Below are 6967 nucleotides of genomic sequence, written 5' to 3' on the forward strand. Positions count from 1 at the left end.
TCTATGCTGGTTATTCTAAATCTTGAAAGGAGAGTTGTTGGCTATCTGTTCTGCTGTGGATGACAGCAGAACATTGCTGCAGAAATAACCTTACAGCAACCAAATTCTTATCCCAGGTCTGTCATGAGAAGGGGGTCAATTTCTTTTGTGGATATTGTTTTCAGGGGATATTTTCTCATTGTTTTTGGTGGGAAGATAATTAAAGGAATACATACCCAATGATTACTGTAACAGTTAAAGAATGATAGGTCAGGGTCTGACATTATTTGAGGGCCATGGTAGCAAAAGGTAAAAAACTGTTAAGGGAAGGAAAGGAACACTATTAAAGTTTTTGGTAAATTTTTTTCATAAAAGAATATCTTTTTATTGACCTTTTTTTGTTCTTATTTTGGTCTAATATCTCAATGTGTGTCTCTCTCTCTTTCTCCCTTAACCATACCAATTATCCCATTCAACAAAAATTGGAAAAAAGAGAAAAAGCAATTTAGTCAAACCAACTATTATATAAACCGTGTCTAACAATATATGTAATATTCTATACCTTTACTCCCTCTATATTCATCTACAGAGGGTGGAGGGAGTTAAATTTTGTCAATATTTCTCTAGGGTTAGTCTTGATAATTATAATTATTCAGCTGTTTCCTTTTTTTTCTTCCCACTTATTGTGGTCACTATATTTATTATTTCCCTGATTCTGTCTACTTCATTCTGCATCAGTACATATGTCATCCCATGCTTTTCTGAATTCATCATATTTATTATTCCTTATGACACAGTGACATTCCATTCCATTTAGGTCCACAAATTATTCAGCAGTTCCCCAATATACTCCCCAACAACTCCTTTGTTTCCAGTCCTTTGCAACCACATAAATTGCTGTTGGAATATTCATTTTCAACTAAAGATACAAGCAAAAGGTAGCCAGACTTCCCAAGCTAAAAGTGAAGGTTAATAACATTCTGAGGCAAGCCTCCCCTCCAAGATAATATCTGACCTTGAGTAAGTTGCCTAATTACGCTTTTTCTCCCATTTTGAAGTTCAGATACTGCTATTTCTCAACTTCAGGCCTCCAAGGCATTGTGTGTGAGTTAAATATAGGGCCAGCAAAGTGCTTTGGAATTCCTAAAAGCATTCTATGAGTGGTAATTATTTCCCTGGGATCTATGCCAACCAAACTGGGTTGCAGTTGTGTTATGTGGTTGCTGTGGTTCAACATGAATGTCTTCTAGTCCTTTTGCATTTCTGAAGATCATATGCTGCAGTAAAAGAGTTGCTGTTGCAATGTAGTTTGATAGCAATAGAAAACTAGCTCCTTCAAGTTCTATTCTTTAGTTTCTTCTTGTTACTTTGCCATTAGCCTTTCTCCTGCTCTCTTTCATCTTAATTTTCTCCCTATCTACCGGCTTTGTTTTCCCATTAAATTGTCTCTTATTTTATTTTTTTAGTTCTTTTGCAAGGCAAATGGGGTTAAGTGGCTTACCCAAGGCTACACAGCTAGGTAATTATTAAGTGTCTGAGGTCGGATTTGAACTGAGGTACTCCTGACTCCAGGGCCGGTGCTTTATCCACTGTGCCACCTAGCTGCTCCAATTGTTTCTTATTTCAAAAAACCTTTTAGTCGACTAATTAGATCATAGTTAATGTCCTAAAACTATATTTTGCTGCTAAACTCTTAGAAATAATAGCCTCTGTTCAGTAGAAAGAGAAATTTATTAATCTAATACTCTAATGAAGTTGTTCTCTTAAGCATTACTTAATGATCTTTTAACTGCTCTACTCAAAGACCTTATCTCAGTCTTCATCCTTCCTGATTTTTCTTATACTTTTGAGGTTATAACTCCTCACCCTTCTACCCCCCAACTTCTACCCTCTTTTCCCTTAGCCTCCATGACACTGCCCAGAGTGGGTTCTCCTATGTGTCTTGAGTGCTTATTCTTGCTCTTTCATTGATTTATTCTCCTTCACCTGACCCCCAATATTAAGCATCTTGACCTTTGTTCTCTTTTTTTCACTTGTTATTCTTTCTCTTATCAATATCATCTGATTGCATGATTTAAATGATCTCTACACAAGTGATTTTTTAATCTATATATCCAATCCTTGTTGCCTTCCTGAGCTGTCCCTCTTCTCTAACTTTCTCCTAGACATGTTTATTTGAGTGTCCTATGCTTAGCACCTCAAATTTAACATGCCTCAAATTGAACTCATCTTTCCCCAATCTGACCTTCTTCCCAACTTCTCTATTTCTAAAAACTTCACACCAAGGTCACACCTTTGAAATCTTATTTAACTCTTCCCTATCCCTTATTATCTCATTGTAATATGATGTGATATAATTATGTAACATTAGTATTATGATTAGCACTTATAATTATGTTTTTAAGTATTTCTAGTTTTTTTAGGGATTTTTTTGCAAGGCAATATCCAGTGTCTGAGGCCGGATTTGAACTCAGGTACTCCTGACTGCAGGGCTGATGCTCTATCTACTGTGCCACCTAGCTGCCCCTAAATATTTCTAAATGTTTTTAATGCTATCAGTTCTACTTTGTTAGTAATCCCTGCAAGTGTCCCTTTCTCTTTGCTCACTTAACCACCATAGTAGTTTGGGAACATAGCTAAACTATTGAATTTGACTTCTATTTTTTTATCTCCCTGCTTTATCCTCCAACTATAATCAATCTTTACCATAGGTCTGGTAACTCCCCTGCTCAAAAGTGTTTATTGCCATCTTATTGTCTCTACCCTAGAATTTTAGACCCTTCACGATCTGGATCCAAGCTATCTCTCTTTCCAGTTTTGTTTCGCATCACTTCCCAGACAAATTGAACTTTCATTTATTCTCTGACCTAGAGATGATATTTTTTTTTGCTTTTACTCATTTGTAATTGGCTACCTTCTATTCCTGGAATGAACTTCCTCCTCTTCCTCACCTTTCTGAATCTCTTCATTTGAACAAGAGCTTAGGTATCAGCTTTTCTGTAGCCTCCACTGATCCTCTCCTTCCCAGAGTTGAAAGCATTTTTTCCCTACTCAAATATTTCATGAGCATTTTATCTTTCCATTGTATCCATCAAATCCTACTTGAATTATATGTACCCATTTACAAGTTGAATGCTGTTTAGCAGAGTAAAATTATAATGATAGCTGTCATTTATGTAATAATTTAAGATTTTCCAAAAATTTACACAAATTATCCCATTTGATCCTTGAAACAACCCTGTGAAGTAGGTGTTATTATTAATTCCCATTTTACAGATGATGAAATAGGCTAATAAAAGTTTGGTGATTTGCCTATGATCACACTTCTATTAAAGGTGGGATTCAAACATAGATTTCTCTTAACTCTAACTCTTTTCAGTCTCATGTTATGTTTCTACTCCACTATGCACTATTTTTTTTTGTTTTTAGTTTTTATATTTCAGTTTCTAGGATAATAACTTGTACCCTGAACATACTTAACAAACATTTGTTGAATTAGATTGAATTTCTAACTTTAAGGTCCCTTCTAGCTTTAAATCCTATAATTAATCAACAGCTTTAATTATGTTACTATATATGCAGAGCTGGTGTCTTTGATCAGTGCTATGTGTTTATCTATATGAGTCTGTAAAAACAAAATGAGAAACATAGATGTATCTGATGTCCCTTTTAATTCTATTATCCTAGATTTAATATTGATATGCAGAATCATTCTTTGCCACATCTTCTGTTAGTTTCAATATTAGAACACCATTCTAAACCCATTTCTTTAGTCCAATCATATAATAGAGGTAATTGCATAGGAGTCCAGGATTCCATTTGTCACAATGAGAATAGTATTCATATTTTATAGAGAACCTATTTGAGGAATTCAAGTTAATAATAAACAATAAAATATGAATTATCAGCCCATAAAATGATTTTTTTATGAGGAAATGGCATTGTTATTCCAGAAGACAGTCATCACATTATCCCAATCCCACCATATAAAGGACATTTTGGAATTATTTGAATGAAAGTATTGGCAGGAAGCCACTGTATAGCTTCTGACCTGGAATTTATTCTATGTTGAAAAACCTGTAAAAAAAAGAGTAGGACACACTAGGGTATTCATTATAACTCATCAAAGCTGTATGGTTTTCTCTAACAAATGTCCAAGAACTGTGGGCAGCAAATTTATGTTTTTTGCTTCTTCACAGGAATATTCCCAAGTGAAGGTCTGTTTATTTGTGAGACTTAAAATTCCTTGAAGTATTTCTGTTTCTATCACAAACTTCAGCTGCAACAATCCCAAACCTGCTAGTTATTTGAAATATTGAGATAGTCTGCTACCATTACTCTCTCTCTCTCTCTTTCTAATCTTTCTATTTCTCTAACTTTATATTTATTTCAGTAGGTTTTAAGGAATGTATGAATTGAAATCTATTAAATCTTATGCCATGCATCTTATTACCCTTAAAAATAGTTATAAAGAGTATATATGCCCTAAAATAGATTTCTTTTTTTAAAATTTTATTTATGGCAATGGAGTTAAGTGACTTGCCCAAGGTCACACAGAGAGGCAATTATTAAGTGTCTGAGGCTGGATTTGAACTCAGGTCCTCCAGACTCCAGGAACAATGCTCTATCCACTGTGTCACCTAGCTGTCCCCTCCAAAAAATGGATTTCTTTTTTTTTTTGCAAGGCAAACAGGGTTAAGTGGCTTGCCCAAGGCCACACAGCTAGGTAATTAGTAAGTGTCTGAGACCGGATTTGAACCCAGGTACTCCTGACTTCAGGGCTGGTGCTTTATCCACTGCACCACCTAGCTGCCCCCCAAAATGGATTTCTTAAGGTTATTGGTGAAAAATATTTGTCAGATCAATCTTTTGAATAACAATAGATAATGCTTCTGCTCTACTAAAGTGGTGTCTCAAGACTTGTATCAATGATGTCCATCCAGACTTAGGTCATGACTCACAAGACAAATGAAACTGTATTCTATAGACTATTCCATCAACAATGATTTTTTATTTTTTGACCAGAAAACTTAGATTTTTCTTGTTAACTTGATGTTGATGCTATTATTGGGATTTTAGGATCTTTGTCTTTCAAGGTTTATAGTACTAATGGCACCACCAGATTGATCATCCTAAGCATTTCTCCCAGAGTGACTTGATAACAACAAAACCTTTATAAACAATTTTAAAGCTATCAGGTATTAATTTTTGTCCCATATCCTGAGGTCCTGAAGGCACTTAATCAAGTTATAGTGTGAAGGAGGTAATAATACCTCTCTGGTCACCATAACTGAAGAAGTGAGGTATCCTGATATTTATAATTCAGAGAAAGTTTGCCAAAGGGATTCTTTGGTACAGTGGATTATAGAGAGCTGAATCTGGAGTCATGAAGACTCATCATCCTGAATTTAAATCTGACTTTAGACACTAGCTCTATGACCCTGGACAAGTCACTTAACCTTATTTGCCCCAGCTTCCTCATCTGCAAAATGATCTGGAGGAATGGCATATTTTCCATTCTCTTTTGCCAAGAAAATCCCAGATGGGGCCAGAATGTTACATATATGTATATATATATATATATATATATATATATATATATATATATGTACATACATATATATATATATATAATGGGTATTATGTGATTCAATGTGAATAGCTTTTACTCCTTTACATTCTTATCTTGGAAACTCCAGTGATTTAGGGTCAAGTAAGCTAAGAGCAGATGGCAGAAGTAAGGGATTCTTTTTATTGAAAGCTCACTCAGACTTTGCTCTTTAAGAATCATCATTGCCCAATACAACAATCTGAAACAACACTTATAAAGTGATTCACAGTCTGAGAATAATAGATTCCAGGGCATTTAGTTTTGCAAGCTTTTTATTCTATATCTTATGAAACCTTTTCTTGTGGGTTTATTTTCAAAATTGAAAATTAGTGTGAAGTGTGAAGAAAGGAAAATAAGGGATCAATCTAGATGTGAGAACTCTGTCCCATCTAATTTATATATATATATCAATATGGATTTTATTAGTTATAATTAGTTAAAATCAAGCCCTTGAACAAAGAACAGATAGTCCATCTAGTCAAACCACATGTCCCAACTTGTTAATTAACTACTTTAGCAAATGTTCTTGACCCCCCCCCCCCATATTTCTTTTGTTCTTGTCATGGAGCCCTTGACCCCTCCCCAGAATAATGACTTTAAATTCATAAAAGAAAATACATTGGGCTATCTTTATTGTATTAGAAAACATAAAGGAAACCAGGTATACTGAAACGAAGCTATCAAAATATAAAAAATAATCCATGGATCATAGGTTAATACCATTACATTATATGAGAAAAGCTAGTGGTTTTGAAAACCAAAACAGGAAGAAATGTTTGTAAGACATACCTTCTACAGAAGGTATTATGTTCCTACAGGAAAAAGTCCTAAGGCATTGTTCTCTGCTAGTAAAAACAAAACAGATAAATAACTGTATTACCCCTACTCCCATTTTTTCCTTTGTCAAGAATTAGGGTTTTTTTGGCCTCTTTCCTTCTGTGACTCCAGGCTATTTCTTCTATAGAAGATCTAGAAAAGCAATGTTGAATTCTGGAAATAAAAGATAAATGATTTGTGGGATAGAATACCTCAATCTTGAATTATATTGAATTCTGTGTTATCACAGAATCACTCTTTGATATGTTAAAGCTGGAGAGGACTTCATTATAGTCTAATACTAGAGAGGTGAAGTGATTTGCATAGACCATAGGGCTAATAGATTTAATACAGAGACCATAGTGTATTGCATAATTCTTACAAGTGAATAAAATATTTGATTAAATTGTAAGACTAACTTTTGTTTTGTTGTTCAATCATGTCAACTCTTTGTGACTCCATTTGGGATTTTCTTGGCAGAGATGCTGGAGTGGTTTGCCATTTTCTTCACCAGATCATTTTACAGATGAGAAAACTGAGGTAGACAGGGTTAAGTGACTT

Source organism: Macrotis lagotis, chromosome 5 (genome assembly GCF_037893015.1).
Source record: "Macrotis lagotis isolate mMagLag1 chromosome 5, bilby.v1.9.chrom.fasta, whole genome shotgun sequence".
Lineage (NCBI taxonomy): Eukaryota > Metazoa > Chordata > Mammalia > Peramelemorphia > Peramelidae > Macrotis > Macrotis lagotis.